This window comes from Gopherus evgoodei, chromosome 20, assembly GCF_007399415.2.
Source record: "Gopherus evgoodei ecotype Sinaloan lineage chromosome 20, rGopEvg1_v1.p, whole genome shotgun sequence".
Classification (NCBI taxonomy): domain Eukaryota; kingdom Metazoa; phylum Chordata; order Testudines; family Testudinidae; genus Gopherus; species Gopherus evgoodei.
In genome coordinates this window covers 15190399-15205560 of record NC_044341.1, presented here as the reverse complement: position 1 = coordinate 15205560, position 15162 = coordinate 15190399, and the positions used below count along the sequence as shown (strand labels likewise).

Genomic DNA, 15162 nt, shown 5'->3' with positions numbered 1-15162 from the left:
GCTGGTTGCTGTAAGTGTGGCCACTCTGCAGCGCTGGCCCTATACAGCTGTACTAATACAGCTGTAACAACCAGCGCTGCAAAATTTTAGATGTAGACATGGCCTTAGTAACACCAAGATAGATCACATCAACTGTTTACCCACCTGCACTAGGCCCGGAACCCTGCCAAAGAAGGAAAGAGGATTGGTTTGGAATGATTTGTTCTTGACAAATCCATGTTCACTAGTCCTAAGAACCAAAGTATCCTGTAGGTGCTGCTGATAAACTGATGGTTTAAGAATGTATTCCAGGATCTCTCCAGCTCTGGAGTGAGGCTAGCTAGTCTGTAAGTCCCTGGGGTCTCTTTGTTCCCCTTTTAAAGATGAGTCCTGTCTTGTTCATGGATGGGAAGATGTTCTTTTTCAGGGATCTCAGATGAGAACTGGAGCACAACATCAGGTTTGTTAAGGCCACAGAAATGGAGGCAGGAACCTCTTTGCTCCTGCTGGCAAAGAACCCCAGGAACCTAGAAGACAGGGACTCACATCCCTGAATGGGCTTTAAAAAAGACAGTGGTTAAAAAGTTTGGCCCCAACCATTTCTTATTTCCACAGACTAGACATTTGAGCCAACTTTAGAATTCCTTGGTGCTAAACACCGTGAAACTCCCCTTTCTCCTTCACAGAAGGCTTTAACGCCCCTCATCTCACTCAGGCTCACGACTGCCCAGAGTTCGAGAACTGTCCCTGTTCCCATTGGACAGATGGGGAGGAGCCTGAGGTCCAGAGAAGGGAAGTGACCCCCAAGGGCTTACACAGCAAGGCGGTGGCAGAACCAGAAAGAGAAGCCACCAGTCCTGACTCCTGTTCTAATGGACAACAAACCCCAGCGACAGGGATAGAACCCAGGAATCGAGATGGTGGGGAAATTTCATTGAAACCATTTCTGTCAGAAAATCCCATTCAGACTAAACCAGTTTGTTTCTCGAAATCATAAAAAGTGGGAGGAAAGTTCTTTGCAAAAAGATTTTGTTGCAAAACAAAAGCATCTCCTGTTTGTCACAGTTTGTTAAATTGTCTCATCGCACACAAAGAGGAGACACTTAGATCTCAAAAATTAGATAAAATGCTTCAGTCTGAGCTAAGTAGTTGCTGCTGTTTACAATTTCAAAATAAAAAAATACAAATAAAATAGACTATTTCAGCTATTCTATTGTCATAATCTGCTCTGAGTAAACGTGACAGGACACCTCATATTATGCACTACTCCTAGTGACACTCTTCAGTGGATCCCCCTGTAGGTAGGAGCGGATCATTATTATCCCTACTTGAAAGAGGGAGACGCTAAGGCTGCGAAAGGAGAATTGACTTGTCTTAGATCACACAGCTAGTCAGTGGCAGAGTTGGGACTAGGACCCAAGAGCCCTGATTTTCAAACTAATGATCGGATCTTGAATTTCATACATTGAATGACCTGAATAAAGTGGTCTCAGATGAGCTCCAGACCAACAACAGTGCACAGTAATTATTCAGCAAGTAGTTTAGGAGAACTGCAATGTTAGAGGGAATCATGAATTGCTCAGAGACAATTGATGCAGAGAAGCAGCAAAATTCATCAAACATAGAACTGCTTACGACTTATTTACTTGGTCTCAAAAGAGAACAAGGACCTGAGTCTCCTCCCTATCAATAACCCCCTGCTCAGCCAATCAGGGTAGAGATTGAGGACGGGAGGCTGAGAGTTCTTCCCCAGAGAGCCCAAAGGATGGCCCAGGTCACTGGTGGGGATCACTGCCCGATCACTATTTCAGCCCCCGTTTTGGGTGGATCTCCCACAGTGGGAGCTGCAGAGAACTCCCTCACAACACCCACACCCACCCACCCCCTCTCCTGGTGTTGGGAGGGGAACAGGAGAATGGACAAAAGAAGCAAGAGATGAAGAGAAAGGAGAGAGGGAGGGATGGAGGAAAAGGTGAAACAAAAAGGACAAACCCTAATATCCCCAGTGATTCAAAGGGACAGAATCCCAGGTGCGGAATAAAATTCTGCCTCCTTAAGCTCGTGTTTTCCATGCCTAGAATTCAACTGTCACCAGATGGATCAGACTGAACAGGTTTCAAACCTTGAGGAGGCTCTTACCTTCTAAACAGGGACATCTGTTTTTTAGTAAAATCACTAAAGGGAAGGAGAAAACTTGAAAGAGGTTCCTCCTGGCGCTCCCATCCGTGAACCTGAATGCTCTCTCAGTCCTCAGAGAGAGACCTGGAGAAGGAGACTTGCTGAAGCAAAGCCACAGAGGTTTCTGAGGTTTCCCTGGCCCCTCGCCCCTGTCCTGCCTGGCTGATGTCAACATCTCTCTGTGAGGTCACCACCTCCCCACCACATTGGACCAATAGTCTGAGGTCCTGCAAAAGGCCTTTGTGATGTCACTGCCACCCCCCTCCCTTGCTGTGCCAATGTCCTGCCCTGGCCAGGCACTTTGGAGGTTTGAGCTACTCCCTGTGGATCACCCCACTCAAGGAGTGTTCATTCTAGGAAGCAAGCTGGCTAGACAGTAAAACATCAGATGCTGCTCCCAATGCTACACTCAGTTTTTCAGAAATTAGTAGACTTGATGGCCAGAGGAGACCATTAGAGCATCTAATTGGAACCCCTGCATATCACAGGCCTCCAGTATGACACAATAGCTACTTTTGGGGCAAAGACATTCCAGAAAGGCATCTAGTCTTCATTGAATGACATCAGGAGATGGCGAATCCATAACTTTCCTTGGTAGCTTGTTCCTGTGGTGAATCATCCTCGCTGTTGAATATTTGTGCCTTATTTGTAATATGAATTTGTCTCTTTTCACCTTCCAGCCATTGAGTCTTGTTATGCCTTTCTCTGCTCTATTAAAGAGCCCTTTAATACCCAATATTTTCTCTCCATTAAAGCACTTCAACACTTCAATGAAGTCACCTTTCAATCTTCTTTTGAAAAGCTAAACAGGTTGAGCTCTTTCAGTAGCTCACTAGAAGGCATTTTTCTCCAGCCCTCAGAACATTCAGTGGCTCTTTGCTGCCCCAGTTCCAATTTCACAACATCTTTTTCAAATGAGGACACCAAAACTGGAGGCAGTATTCCAATATCAGTCTCACTGATACTGTGTCACCTCCTGTGATGTTATTGACATAATCTGTAACTGTATAGATCACTGTTGCAACCACTTATCTATGGAGAAGTTATGATTGGCTGATTATAATTATGCTATCAATATATGTGTATCATTTTTTGTAGTTGACGTTATGAATATTGGCTCTATACTGTCTGTATTTCAAACTTGTGCTATGCTTTCAGGGAACACCCAGGACAAGATGGTGTCAGTTCTGCCTAGCCTGCTTGATGGCCCACTAAGGACCATCAGCTATACAACTGATCCATTGAGAGAAGGCAGATACGCCTTGTGACTCAGCAAGGTATGCAGGGACCTGCCTATGGACAGAACTCTAAGGTTTTTCTATGCCACGTGCTGGATACAGTGTCCTTGGGACAAAGAAAGCAAAGACCACATGGCAAGAGACTATAAAATGCTGATGCCTCGCCTCCATCTTGTCTTCAATCCTGCTTCATACCTCTGGAGGGACTTTGCTACAAACTGAAGCTCTCAACAAAGGACTGAATGACCCATCCCAGCTGTGGATGTACTCCAGAGACTTGATTTGAACCTGGTTTATTCTATCACTGCTACAAGCCTGAACCAAGAACTTTGCCATTACTGTATGTAATTGATTCCATTTAACCAATTGTACCTCTCATCCATATCTTTTCCCCTTCATGAATAAACCTTTAGATTTTAGATTCTAAAGGATTGGCAACAGTGTGATTTGTGGGTAAGATCTGATTTTTATATTGACCTGGGTCTGGGGCTTGGTCCTTTTGAGAGACCTTTTCTTTTACTGGGGTGTTGGTTTTCATAACCATTCGTCCCCATGAGTGGTTCTGGTGGTGATACACGGGAACTGGAATATCGGAGGGAATTGCTTGTATGACATCCGATTAGCCAGTGGGGTAAAACTGAAGTCCTCTCTGGATGGCTGGTGTGATGTGCTTTAATAGTAAAGGGCACCCAGCCTTGGGCTGTGCCATGCCCGGCCACCAAAAGGTGCCAAGCACCCTTCAGACCTTCCTGTGATAAGCTGCAAACTTTGGACAATAGTGGGGTCTTAAGAAGTGTCACCCCCTTCTGCTACCCTGAATTGCCTGGATCACAGCCCAGTGGGAGCCCCTGGGCTCCCCCACCATCTGCTGTACCTTTCCCACCCCGAAGGGACAAAAGCCTGACCATTAGGCAACATCCTCACAAACGAAAACCATCATGAGGCATCCGTCTTTGAAAGTTTGCAGAGGATGTGGGAACAGAAAGGGGAGAGAGGATGAGGGTGGCTCTTGGGAAGAGGGAGGGAACCTTATGGGAATCTCTTGTTTACCCTCATCAACCCAATGATCAAATCACTGATGCCTAGAATCTTCCCTGATGTGTTGTAAGTGATTGGAACTAGATTTTAAAATGGTTCCCACATTAGAAAAGCCATTGCAAGCTCAGCTAATTATGCAATGTGGTTTACGCCCCATCTAACAAGCTCCTTAAATAGCTCCCAATTTTCATTCACATTGTTGTTGTTTTGTGTTTTTCTGCAAAACACTTTCACTAATCATTTTGGTCAGCTTTGGAAAGTTAGCCCTTTCAGTGCAGCAAATATAATATTGCTGGTGGAGCTGCCCTCTATTGGTCACCAGAGTAGCCATACTGGATTAGACCAATGGTCCAGCCAGCCCCGAATCCTATCCTCCCACAGTGGCCAATGCCAGGTGCCCCAGAGAGAATTGACAGATCAGGTAATCATCACGTGAACCATCCCCTGGCACCTATTCCCAGCTTTCAGCAAACAGGGGATAGAGACACTTCAAGAGCATGGTTTTGTATCCCTGTCCCTGCTGGCTAATAGCCAGTGATGGACCTGTCTTCCATCAGCTTATCTAGTTCTTTGTTGGACCCTGTTATAGTCTTGGCTTCACAACATCCTCTGGCAAAGAGTTTCCCCAGATTGACTGTGTGTTGGGTGACGAAATACTTTCTTTGCTTTGTTTTACACCTGCTGCCTATTCATTTCATTTGGTGACCCCCTAAGTTCTTGTTAGGAAAAGGAGTAAATAACACTTCCTTATTTACTTTCTTCATACCCATCATCATTCCCTAGACCTTCCAGGGGCAGGTATATATATGCTAGCTTGCTTGCTAGCATATATATACCTGCCCCTGGAAATTTCCACTATATGCATCTGAGGAAGTGGGTATTCACCCACGAAAGCTCATGCTCCAAAACGTCTGTTAGTCTATAAGGTGCCACAGGATTCTTTGCTGCTTTGAGTTGGCTTGTATCAGCTGCAAATGTTGCCACCACACTGTTTACCCCTTTTTCCAGATCACTTAGGAGTATGTCAAACAGTACTGGTCCCAGTACAGACCCCAGGGGGACACCACTATTTACCTCTCTCCATTCTGAAAACTGACCATTTAGTCAGACCCTTTCTTTTTGCCTTTGAACCAGTTACCTAGCCCAGAGAAGCCCTTCCATCTTATCCCATTTTGATTCACAGCCTTTAGGGAGGGAGCTTGTCAAAGGTTTTCTGAAAATTTAAGTACACTATATCCACAGGATCACCTTAATCCACATGCTTGTTGACTCCCTAGAAGAATTCTAGTAGATTTGGGAGGCATGATTTCCCTTTATAAAAACCATGTTCACTCTTCCCCAACAAATTGTGTTTATATATGTGTCTAATAATTGTGCTCTTTATTATAATTTTACCAAGATTGCCTGGTACTGAAGTTAGCCTTAGTGGCCTGTAATTCCAGGGAGCGTCTCTGGAGCCTTTTTTATGCATTGGTGTCATATTAGCTATCCTCCAGGCATCTGGTATGGAAGCTGATTTAAAGGACAGGTTACATAAACACAGTTAGTTAGTAGTACTGCAAATTTCACATTTGAGTTTCTTCAGATGGTTCTGGTAACTTATTGCTGTTTAATTTGTTTCAAAACCTCCTTACTGAATAGTCAAGTCATGATCACTGGCCCCAGAGCAACCACGGACATCCAGTCCGGTGATCAGTTCATCTTTATCCACCACAAGGAAGACCACAATAAAGTCACCTCTAGTTGGGTACAAAACTTTTCTAATACAAAAGTATTTAGAATTTTTCAAAATCTCCAAAGTCGATTTACTCCTGGCTAGTGAGACCTCCCACACCTGTCTCCCAACAGGAAGTCTCCCGTGCTAACCTAATTTCTTCTCACAAGTCACAGACAGGTGCAAAAGGAGAAACATTTCCTGCTCTTTGGCTTGGATTCAGTGAACTGTGCCAGCCCCCCACCAGTTCATCTGCTGGGCTGTGTCAGTTAACAAATTGGTTCCTATCCATCCGAGGTCCTGGGGTTCTCAATAACCAGCAACATAAAACAGGCTATGATGTGTCTAATGCAGGGGTTCTCAAACTTCATTGCACTCTGACACCCTTCTGACAACAAAAATTACTTCACGACCTCATGAGGGGGGGTGACCAAAACCTGAGCCCTCCTGAGCCCCACCGCTCTGGGTGCGGAGGACAAGCCAAGGCCTGAGTCCCCCCACCCTGTGTGGGGAGGCCAAAATCGAAGCCCAAAGGCTTCAGCCCAGACAAGGCGCCTGCAACCTGAACCTGACTGCCCAGGGCAGAGGCCCTCAGGCTTTGGCCCCAGGCTCCAGCAAGTCTAAGCCAGCCCTGGAGACTCCATTAAAATAGGGGTGAAACCCACTTTGGAGTCCTGACCCACAGCTTGAGAACTGCTGGTCTAATGTGAATTGCCACCCTGCCCACTTTTTTTTTTTTCTTTTCCCCTACCTCAATGGGTTGTAACCAGCAACACTAACATTCCAGTCATACGCATCGTCTCAGTGGGTTTCCCCACTTCTCCTCCCCATGGAGAATTTCAAACTCTTCTTCCTTATTGCCCAGGTTCCACTGCCAAGAGCGGTGTTACTACCCTTCACGAGTGATATCTTGCAGGGCACGTATCCTGCAGCACAGGATTCCCCTGAGTCCACACTTGTGTTACTGCAGGATGGGTTATCTGTAAGCCAGGAAGAGACTCCATCTCACATGTCCCTTTCTTCCCTCCATTGCAAGGTGCTGGGGGAGAAAGAACATGTCCCCATGGCTGAGGCAGCACGGGATTGCTGGCCTTGCAGCATGCTCTCCAGGAACCCTCAAGCCTCTGCAGCATCAGAAGAGCAGAGCCTGGACTGGAGCAAGGGAAAGGCCTGTTTTCCACAGAATCCTTCCCTAAGGCCTGGAGCATTTAGAGCAGAAATCCCTGTGGGAGTTAATGTTGCTCTAAAAAGAGCTGCCAGGGGGTGTGCAGCTTCTTGACAACACCACACAAAGTGATCTGTTTGTAGAGCTGCATAAAGCCCAGCACTGATTCTCGGAGAGGATTCTCCCACGCAGTTGGGGAGGCAGGACCTTATTCCTTACCTCTCATGACAGGGCTGTGAAAGAGCCTGTAGGAAGCCAGAGGCAGCTTTCTAGAGGGTTAATGCAGAAATTCCCTGGGGAAGCTAGGGGATGCAGCCACAGCAGGAAGGAGCCAAGCTGTTGCTGGAGTGACTCTAGGAGGAATGCTATGGGATGGCTCTCGGATCACCTCTTCACTCTGCTTCTTCCCACCCCCACCTTTGGGGTAAGTTCCTCACTCCTTAGTGTAGGTGGGCAGGAAACCAGATATGGCAGTAGAGAGGTTGCCCACTCCATGCACAGGAGGATCCATTGCAGCTCACGTCCTCCTGCCTGTCCCAGCCTAGAGGAATGCATGACACCCAGCCTGGACTCTGACTGCATTAGTCGCCAACAGGGGAGTGTGGCAGGAGAGGACACCTAACATCTGCACACAACTTTTTCTGGACTGCTGAGGTGTGGGGAGAAAGGCCAGATTCCATCTGGCTCTTTAGGACTCTGAGGAAGCTCTGGGATCTGGAGAGGTCTCTGGAGCCTCGGGCTGTGCATGTGGCTCTTACCTAGTCCAAAGTAACCTGATGTGCTCCCCCACAAGAGCCATGTTAACAGGCAACACTGCGATCCACGTCCTTAGAGCTTGTCTCCAGCAGCTGTATTTGAGTGGAAGTTTGGAGTACCATCCTCCTAGCCAGCGCTGGACCACCCAGCAGGAGGCACCCTGAGAATATTGACAGATCAAGAGGAGTTTGTACTGCTCCTGCCTTGGGTTCTATAGTAGCTGGTTACAAATCCTCTTTCTGCTCCTAGTGCCTTCTCATTCTCTGCTTTGGATGTTCCCTTTATCCGCATCTTTGTCCAAACCTTAAACAGAAGAACACACATTGACGAGTGGCAGTGGGTTATCACAGCCTGGCTGAGGCTGTTGCCATTGTGGAGAACACCAGTTTGTGCAGAGTAGGGTGGGAACTTAGGGTCCTCCAAAGCATGGCCTGAGCTGAGACCTGCGGGGCATGGGAGAACCACATGCTGCCTTAGAGGCAGCAGAGCTGGGCTCTGGGCTGGGAGTGCTGCAGACCGCATGCTCACTCAGGCAGGGAAGAGCACCCCCAACGCATGGCAACACGTTCGGCCTTTGGGCATGAGAGTCTGCACATAAAAACAAACGAAACTTCCCAGGGACCAACTCCTGGGACTGAAGAGGCCAATAGGAGGGAGTGGGCGCCTTCCAGGGCGAGAGCAGTACATTGACTGGGAGGTCTGTTCCCCCACTCACAGATGAGGCTGTCTCTCCCCCAGACAGGCCAGTACACCGAGGCTCCTCTGCAGGCAAGTTACTGGGAAAACTGGCTCCCAGTCTGCACTCCAACAAGAGCTAGGCTCCTGTCTTTTGCAAGCAGTTTAACCTGAGAATCCTGGGGCAGAAAGTGAAGTGAAGTGAAGTGGGGCAGCCCGTTAGTGCTGTGGCCTCCAGTCACCTGTAGTTCTGTCTAGTCCTCATCACAACCCCTTGCCAGCTGTGAAAGTCTCAAGCCAGGGGAGGCCCAAGGGCTGGAACAGCAGGTAATGCTGTTTGGGAGGAGCATCAGCAGGGCAGCGTGGGAGGCTGCAGGTCAGGGCTGAGGCAGGGGCTTCTGCCCTGCACTTTCCTAAGCACTCTGCTCATCCTGAATTGAGAGGCTTATCCCTCCCCATCATGTTATTGGAGGGCTGGGTCACTGCTGGACCGATTCCAGGGGACAGAGAAGCTTGTTCATACCTGGCAGAATGTGCAGCATCAGCGCTTGCCCGGGCTCTCCACCCCGGAGGGAGCAGTTCGCTTGTTGCGGTGGTGGGAGAAGGTGGGCATGAGCTCTGGTTCACAGGCTGGGGAGAAGGGGAGAGGAAATGAGTCTCAGGAAGAGCTCAGAGTCCCAGAGGCTCCAAAGGCGCAGAGGAGTCACTTACGCAGGGGCTTTTCTTTGAAGTAGGAGCTCTCCAGGCAGTCTCCCGCTGTCCTCCTGGGGAGGCAAACACCAGTTACAGGAAAAGTCCATCGTCCCTCACAAACACTCCCTCTGCTTCTTCAGGAAACCTCTGTATAAAGGGAGACCTTCCTTGCACCCAAGCAGCTCAGCAAAGCTGTGACCAAGCCACTGCTTTCACTTCCTGTCCAGAGGGACAATATGCAGTACCTCTCACGCTGGGCTCCTCTGCATAATCCCTAAGGCCCTGCCTGCCCGACAGCATCTGGCTGGGGAGCAGTACAACCTGGTTCTCTAACGGCCAGACACCCCCCTAGTCTTGAGGTAAAAGGGGCAGCAATGCCTGAGGGTATGGAGATCAGCCCCAGGAGCAAGGCAGCACTGCAGGAATTGGCCCAGCTGGTTTGCCTTGACCTGCTCTATCCTCGGGGGAGGAGCTGATTACAATGTACATGAGCCCTCAGCTCAGGGCTGCCCAGTGCTTCCTGGGAGCCGACAGCTCCCTCATGCACTGCAGCTGTTTACCCCGGAGGGGAACAGCCCTGCCTGGCGGGAGGATGGCAGGAGCCACACCCACCCCATACACTGAGGAGCCCGGGCCCCACGCCACACTGGCAGTTCCAAGGCCTGCGCTGGGCTGCAGATGGCTCTTTACCTCTTCTTAGGGTCATACATGAAGAGGATGTTGAGCAGGCGAAGCCCAGCCTCTGACAGCCATGGGAACTTGTGCTTGAGGTTGTTGTAGGGCTGCTTCCACAGGGTTTACTGGCTCACTAGGAGCAGCCTGGAAAAGTCCTGGGGGGAAAGGGAGACATGCAAGGGTCAGGGAAGAGTGTGGCAGGGTGGGGGATGCAGAGCGAGCACATGCTGACCAGATGTTTTCACTGGGCATCCCCAGGAGCTGCACTATCAGCTGCCTGGGAGTAATGGCATGTGAGCCAGCAATTCCGTGAGGATACATCCCACTGCCCTGGGGAGGGAATCGGGCACATGAATCTCTTGCATCAGACTCTTCCTCCTTTGCCCCCAGCAGCAGATCCCTCCTGTTGCTGTAGACTCACCTTGGCCCTGGTTTAGTAGGTGAACCAGCGGTTTATACAGATGTGAACATTACTTCTTGAAGTACCAAGCTGTTGCCCTGACCCCAGTCGGTCCCCTGGCTGGCCCCCAGCTAGTTCTTCAAATTCATAACTGCAAATTCCTGGCCAGAGCGTTACTCTCCAATATGAGATCCCCTTACCACATATCTACACCTGTGGTCTGAGTCATTGTTCCCAGCAGCAGCTCTGGGGTCTGGTACCTGTGCAATGTAATGAACGCAGGAATTACAAATTGGTGGAGCTCCGAAACTTGTCCCAGATGCTTCCCATTGTCTCATTCACCCAGATTGACTGCAGGGCTGACCCACGGCCTCCGAGAGGGTCCATGTTATGGTGACTCACTCAGGATTAAGCAGAGCCTACTCACCAGAGGGTGACGACTTTAGGGGTCATTGGTTTTAGTGGCACTCCGTGAGCACGAGCCAGCCCAAAATCCACTGCAAAGAGAGGGCAGAGTCAAGCTCAAAAAAGTAAGCCAGCTACTGCCCTTGCCTCTGCATTACAAAATGAGAAAGCCAGAAGCATCTCTGGAGCTGGAGCTGGAGCTGTTAGGTGACAGGGGAGCTCACCTATCTTCACGCAGCCTTTATCGGTCATGAGCAGATTACATACCTTCAGATCCCTGCTATCAGAAAGAAGCCATGATGATAATGCTTCATGTGGGGCCATTCCATGCTGCCCAAAGTACCTGCTGCTCCAAGAGGGCCTCTCTCTGCACCACTGAGAGCCAAGGAAACAGCCCAAGTGGCACAGCTGACTCCTAATGTCCATTACCCAGTGCCCCTCACATACAGCCCCTTTACTCACAGTGCCTTTCACTCTGCCCCTTACCTATGGATGAAGAAGTTCTCATGAAGATACTGAAGGCCCTTGAGTACTTGTAGGATGATACACTTCACCTACAAGTGGTGGGAGATGGGATTAGCAAGACAACATCACATTAGTACTTAACAGGTATCTGCATAGGTTCCTACCCTGCCCTCATAACTCCAGTATCTCAGTGCCTTCCAGTCAAGCATTAAGCCATCTGAGTAACATCTGCTGACAGTTTATGCCCTGGTTCATTTTATGCAGAAGCTCAAGGTCAGTGCAAAGCCATGCACCCAAGTTTGAAGCCCAAGGCCCAAAACATTGTAACAAAGGGGTGTTCTAACTGCAGCAATGCAAGCAGCCGGCAATGCCCCATATCACAAAGGGCCAAGGGGTTAGATTATTCTACCCTATGCTAGATGGGACAGAGGTGGTTAAATTATGATGAAATCAGGTCATGTGACCTGACAACTGACAGCCAATTTACAGACTGGCATCTGTGTCCTAGTTTCCACCACCAGCTCCACCGACACTACTGCTGCCAACTGCCTCATTGCCCTGGGCTGGAATCTGGATCCTTGGCTGTAAATTGAGCAGTATATGCTGGTAGCCTGCTTGTGCTGGCTAGAGCCACAGCAGCCTCTTACAGCTGGGAGTGGTAATGCACTGGCACAATCCACCCGTACCTGAGCCTCAGAAAAGGGCATCTGGCGAGATCCTGTTCACAGTAACCCATCACCAGGAAAATACTGCAGGAGACACACACCATAGTCAGTCACCTCCCTGCAGTTCCCCTGTGCTGACCAGCCCCCCCCCCCCAATGCGCACACTCCACCGCCACCTACCATTCCTGCCAAGGGCAGGGAGAGTACTGTGACACATGACATATACAGGGTGGGAGAGAGGGGACCGGAGAGAGAGCAGGTGCAAGGCCAGTACTATGGGACTGTTACCTCTCCAGATGGTTCCCCATGACAACCTCCTTCAACTCCATGATATTGGGGTGCCAAAGCTTCAGAAGCAGGGTGATCTCCCACAGGCTGCTGATGGGGATTCCTGCAGAGTGGTACCTGAGTCATACATTGGAACTCTCCCTCCAGTCCCCTGGCCTGACCATAGGCTCTGATGTGGCTGTGCAGGGCTAACCACATTTCTGAAGAAGGGTTTTAAGAGAGCCCTCCCCACCCTTAAAACCCCAGAGCTTCCTAGGAAGAGGAACTCCCAGTCTTCGCTCCCCTTACCATCTTTCTCCTTGTCCATCTGCACCTTCTTTAGTGCCACAATCTTATCCGTCTGGGTATCTCGAGCACGGTCTGAAACAGTAACACACACCACGTGGTCAGTACCTGGAAGCCAAGCATCACAGCAAAGCCAATGCCTGATCCGCCACTGACACCAGTCACCAAGTGAACCATTAACCATCATCTCTGAACACTGCGGGGAATAACAGTGAACTCTGCTCCAACTGATGTGCTCATCACTGGGGAACAGACAAGATCCTGGAAGATGGGCTTCAGCCTGTGCTAGGGCTGCCCTTACACCTAGAAACCTGTGCCACTGGGTATTTTCCAGTGTCCTGGGGCATGAGGTATTGCTGTCAGTACCCCCCCACCGCAGGAAGCAAACTGGCTCCCGCTGCTGAAGCCTGCAGCAGATACAACACTTACACATGATGCCATAGGTCTCTTCCCCAATTCGATTCAGCTTCTCAAACTCCTTCATACTCTGGCACCTTCCCAGCTGAAAGCAGAGAGCCATATCACAGAGCAGCCAGCCCCCTCCCCAGAGCAATCTTGGGTGCAGTGTTCAATGATTAGGGCTTATGATCTTCATTGTGAAGTTAGTTTTATCTGGAGCCCTCCAGAAGCTGGAATATGTCATTGCTGCTAGACTGATACACAGCTGTATACCACCAGCACAAAACCACCACAAGACAGATGTTAGTTATGGTGCTTAATGCACAGCTGGAAGGCACTCAGCTACTGGGGTGGTAAGCCTGATTAACAACTACAGCTGCAGTTCTCAAACTGTGGGTCAGCACCCCCTTTTCATAGGGTCACCAGGGCTGATGTTGGACTTGCTGGGGCCAAAACCCAAGCCATGAGTGGCAGGGGTCAGGCTTGGGCTTCAGCCCTGGGCTCAGGTTACAGGCCCCCCCGCCTGGGGCTGAAGCCCTTTGGCTTTAACTTCACCCCCCGCCCCCCTGGCCTGGGGCTTGAACAGGCTCTGGCTTCAGTCCCCCGGCCCCAGGGTGGTGTAGTAATTGTTGTTGTAAGGAGGGGGGCATGGTGCAGTGAAGTTTGAGAACCCCTGCACTATAGGGTAGAATAGCTATTTGACAGCATTGCAGCTGTTAGCAAATGTAAGAGCTTCAGAAAGGCCCAGGGCATCATGCTATGAGCAAAGAGTTCGCAGAAGGCTCATGGGGACACTGTTTGGACACTATTCTAGCTAACGCTGCGCAGGGCAACCTGCCATTGATTTGATTTGCTATCGCCGGGCAGTGCCCAACATCTGGTCAGATGTTCCCAACTGTGTGTGTTTGCAAACACAGGTCTGTCATTTCCACACACCGCTGCCGCCACTGAGCGTGCAAACGTGGGAACTGAATTGTGAGCAAGCCGTGGTTTCCACAGCCTGGGGGTCAGCGGATGCAAAGTGCGCGGGGGGGGGGGGCCGCAAGTCTGTGCGTCCAGGGCCTGGCCCTGGCTTTCCCATGGCAGGACAGCAGCAGGGCTCGCTGGACCCCACCCTGGGCTCTAGATTGGAAGCATCCTCCCCACCCCCATTCACCCCTCCTTTCTTCCCCCCACCGCACAGCACCCTTCTCCCATTCCCCCCACCCCATTCACCCCTCCCTCACTCCCCCCACCACACAGCACCCTTCCCCCATTCCCCCCACCGCACAGCACCCTTCCCCCTCTCTCCTCCCCCCGACACTAACCCCGCCCCCCGGCTCCATAGCGAGGCGCTGCCTTACCCCTTTCCCGCTCGGGCTCGGCGCACCCTATCCCCGGCGGGCACCGGGAAGAAGCCCCTGCCGCGCAGGCGCCTGACCCGCGGCACTTCCGGCTCCTGCTCGGGGCAAGCGGCCTCCGCCCTGATCCTCGTGCCCGGGGTCTAGAGCCTCGCGCTTCACCATCGCGCATGGGCAGCACCCGGTGCCTCTTCGCCGCGCAGGCGCAGTACGTGGCCTGGCCCACCCTCCCCTCAGAGTCTCTAGCAACGGTTGCTATGCAGGGCCTGCCGGCAAAGGGCCGACCGGGGGCGGGGCTGCTTGGGAGGAGCAGCTGTGCTGGGGGGCGGGTCGGAAATGGTCCCGAGTCACTGGAGAAGCGCCGCAGTGCGCGGGGGGGCTCTGGGTGATGAGCGCCCCGGCAGGCCAGGTGCGCGGGGGGGGAGCTCTGGGTGATGAGCGCCCCGGCAGGCCAGGTGCGCGGTGGGGAGGGGGGGGCTCTGGGTGGGAAGCGCCCCGGCAGGCCAGGTGCGCGGTGGGGGGGGGCTCTGGGTGGGAAGCGCCCCGGCAGGCCAGGTGCGTGGGGGGGGGGGCTCTGGGTGGGAAGCACCCCGGCAGGCCAGGTGCGCGGTGGGGGGCTCTGGGTGGGGAGCGCCCGGCAGGCCAGGTGCGCGGTGGGGGGCTCTGGGTGGGGAGCGCCCGGCAGGCCAGGTGCGCGGTGGGGGGGGGGCTCTGGGTGATGAGCGCCCCGGCAGGCCAGGTGCGCGGTGGGGGGGGGGGGCTCTGGGTGGGGAGCGCCCCGGCAGGCCAGGTGCGCGGTGGGGG

General features: G+C 51.5%; 1 pseudogene; it reads right to left on the bottom strand.

Annotated features, from left to right (window-relative positions):
* Positions 1-5789: 5789 nt before the first annotated feature.
* Positions 5790-14523, bottom strand: LOC115637782 (annotated as a pseudogene).
* Positions 14524-15162: the final 639 nt, after the last annotated feature.